The sequence below is a fragment of the Chinchilla lanigera genome, unplaced genomic scaffold (assembly GCF_000276665.1).
Source record: "Chinchilla lanigera isolate Chin_1 unplaced genomic scaffold, ChiLan1.0 scaffold00051, whole genome shotgun sequence".
NCBI lineage: Eukaryota > Metazoa > Chordata > Mammalia > Rodentia > Chinchillidae > Chinchilla > Chinchilla lanigera.
The window spans coordinates 16,437,769-16,441,439 of NW_004955452.1; positions in this window are offsets into that span (position 1 = coordinate 16,437,769).

A 3,671-nucleotide genomic window follows, 5' to 3' on the forward strand; every position below is an offset into this window, starting at 1 on the left:
CGCGCCCCGCTGCTCGCGGCCTCGGCCCCGGCCCGGCGGTAATAATGAAGCACAGCGCCGTGACCCGGCCCTGGGCTGCGCCGCGCCAGCCGCGCCGACCGCATTAGCATGTTCGAGGCCTTCTCGTTTGTTCTTTTGTGCTCATTTTCCAGCCCGAATGCTCGGAGCAGCCGGGCCGCCGAGGCAGAACGCAGCTGCCCTGGTTTTAGAAAGCGCTGCGGCCGCGGCCCGGCTTCCCTGGGAGACCTCGGCCTCCCGCCCTGCCCAGCCCGAGCCTCTGCCGGGCGCCTGGCCAGGAAGAAGGGGCTGGGAACGCGCCTGGCAATCTGCCTTGTCCCAGAAAGGCGCCTTTGGTCCCAGGGCTTGTGACCTGGCTCTGCGGGGACGCCGCGGGGCCCCGGCCTGCAGCCTGCCCACGCAAGCCTCGGTTCGTCTGCCTGTACAGATGAGGCTAAGACTGCATATCTCCTAGGATTAAATACTTGGAAAGCACTTACCTCCGTGCTTGACACGTTATCTAATTTATTCCTCAATAACCCTGAGAGGTAGGTATTAATACTGTCAAAGGAAACGGTGTACCTAGGGGTGAAGCGACTTGGCAGGGGTCTTGACAGCCGGGAAGCTACTCCAGCGAGGGTAGGAAGCAGCTACAGCAGCAGGCTCTACCTCGGAGATAGACGGAGGCGTGTCCTTTACAAGAGTCAAACTTTCTGGCCTAGGAAGGATCTCGGGAAAGATACTTTCAGACGAGGAGACTGGAGAAACCTGTACCTAGGAAGAGGCCTTCTAAGGGAGGAGCACGGGAGCCTCGAGGGTCAGGTGTGTGTGCTGTGTAGTTGCACCCCAGCCCTGGTCAAAGGGGGTGGCTGCCTGTGTCTACCCCCAGAAACTTCTCACAAGAAGGGAGAGGAGAGGCCAGAACCCAGGGCAAAGCTAGAGTGCTCAAGGCGGGATAGTGGCAAAGATAGGCATGTAGGTAAAACTCGCCTTTTCAACAGCGGTGCTGTAGTCACATCATTATACACAAATTAACTCCAGAGCTAGGGATGCAGTGCAGGGGTGGAGCACTTGTATAGCATGCCGAGACCCGGAACGCAATCCTCAGCACCATGAGGAAAGAAAAATTAATCCAAAATGGATCGTAAACCTTAATGTTAGAGCTAAAACACAGCAGTAAATCCTTATGACCTGGGATTAAGCAATAGTTTCTTAAATATGAAAACAAAAGCATCAGAAAGAGAAAAAAGAAGAAAAAGATAAAGACAAATTAAACTACACCAAAATTTAAAACCTTGGTGCTGCAAAAAAAGTGAAAAGATAGCCCCAAAAGAGCAAGAAGAAAGGACTTATAAATCATATCGCTAGTAAGGAAATTATATCCATAGTATGTAAAGAACTTTTACCACTCAATAATACAAATTACTCACTTTTTTGGAGAAGATCATATAACCACAAGAAACAAAGGAAATCCTAGACAAACAGGAGTACATTAGCTAAAAGGCTTCTACACAGCAAGGAAAACAATTATCAGAGTGAGGAGACAACTTACAGAATGGGAGAAAATATTTGCAAACTACAGATCTGACAAGTGATTAATATTTGCAATACATAAGGAACTCCAAAAATTAAATAGCACAAAATTAAATAACCCAATTTGAAAATGCACAAGAAGGGAGTAGCTCAGAGATAGAGTGCTTACCAAAGCCCTGGATTTAATTCCTACTAAATGAAAAAAAAAAAAAAATGAGCAATAGAGCTAAGCAGATATTTTTTTTAAAAAAAAAGGCATGCAAATGGCCAACAGGTATACGAATACATGCTCAACATTACTAATCACTAAAGAAATTCAAATCAAAACCACAGTGAGTCACATTTGACTCCAGAAAAAAAGACAAAACAAAAAGTGCTGATGAGAACGTAGAGGAAAAAGAGTCCTTGCGTGCTGTTGGTAGGATGCAAAGTAATACAGCCATTATGGAAAACAGCGCGGAGGGTTCTTAAAAATAGAATCACCATGTGATGCAGCAATCCACTCCTGGGCGTATATCCAAAGGAAATAAAATCAGTATGTTTTCCAGGTGTGGTGGTGCATACCTGTAATCCCACCTGAGGCTGAGGCTGAGGCTGAGGCTGAGGCTGAGGCAGAAGGACTGCAAGTTCAAGTCAAGCTTGGGCAAAACTTAGCAATTTAGTGAAACTCTCAAAATAAAGGGAGGGAGTGAGGATGGGGTTGTAGTTCAGTGTGAAGGCCCTCGGTTCAATCTCCACTGCAAAAATAAATCAATAACAAACAAACAAATGAATAAAATCAGTATGTTGAAGAGACATTTGCACTCCCATATGGTCATACTATTCCCAATAGTCAAGAAATGGAGGGCTGGGGATATAGCTCAGTGGCACAAGCACCTGCCTGGCAAGCACAAGGTCCTAAGTTCGATTCCCAGTACAAAAAAAAAAGAAAAGAAATGGAAACAACACAGATGTCCATCAGCTGGTAAGTGGATAAAGACAATGTGACACACACACATAACATTATTCAGCCGTAAAGAGAGTTGAATGCTGTCATTTACAACAACACGAATGGAAGTGGAGAACACTGTGTTAAATTAAATAAGCTAGCCACACAAAGATCAGTACTTCACGATCTCCCTCATCTCTAGAACATAAGAGAGTTGCTCTTGTAGATGCTGAGAATAGAATGATGGTTACCAGGGGATTGGGAGAATAGTGAGAAAGGAAATACGAGGAAAGATTGGCCAGTGAGTACTAAGCGGCGCGTGACAGGAGCAAGAAGTTCTAGCGCAGTTATTGTTTAGTGGGTGAGAACAGGCAGGGCCTGTATGCTGCATACCACAAAAAAACTAGAAGGAAGGAATTTAAATGTTTTCCCTATAAAGTGCTACGTGTTTGAGGAGATAGAAATGTTTAGCCTGGTTATACATAATGTATATTATACCCCACTAATATAGAATTTTTGTTTTCATGTATCAGTTAAAAATTTAATTTTTTACAACAGAGGAAGAATTTGAATAGACATTTCTCTAAAAGATGGCCAGTAAACACATGAAAAGATGCTCAGTGTCATTAACCATTATGGAAATGCACATCAAACATATGTCATGCCCACTAGTGTGGCCATAACCAGACAGACAGGGTGTGAAGATACTGGAACCCTCAGACACTGCTGATGGGGTACAAGATGGTCCAGCCATTAGGTAACAGGTCAGCAGCTCCTCAAAAAAGTGAAATGTACAGTTGCCACATGACCCAGCAATGCTACAATCTACCTAAGAAAATTGAAAACATATTCACACAGAGTCGTCTGTGAATTTCATAGCAGCATTATTTACGAGAGCCAAAATGTAGACTGGATAAGTGAAATATGGAATGTCCACACCGTGGATATTATTCAACCATAAGAGGGAATGAAATGCCAACACCTGCTACATGATGAACCTCAAAAACCTCAAGCTAAGTGAAAGGAGCCAGGCACAAAAGGCCACATATTGTGTAGTTCCATTTATATAGAATGTCCAGAGTAGGAAAATCCACAGAGACAGGAAGCAGGTCCATGGCTGTCAGGAGCTGGAGGGGAAAGAAGAATGGACAGTGACTGCTGCCAGGTTCTAGGCTTCTTTGGGAGATGACAAAAAGATTCTGGAATTAGTGGT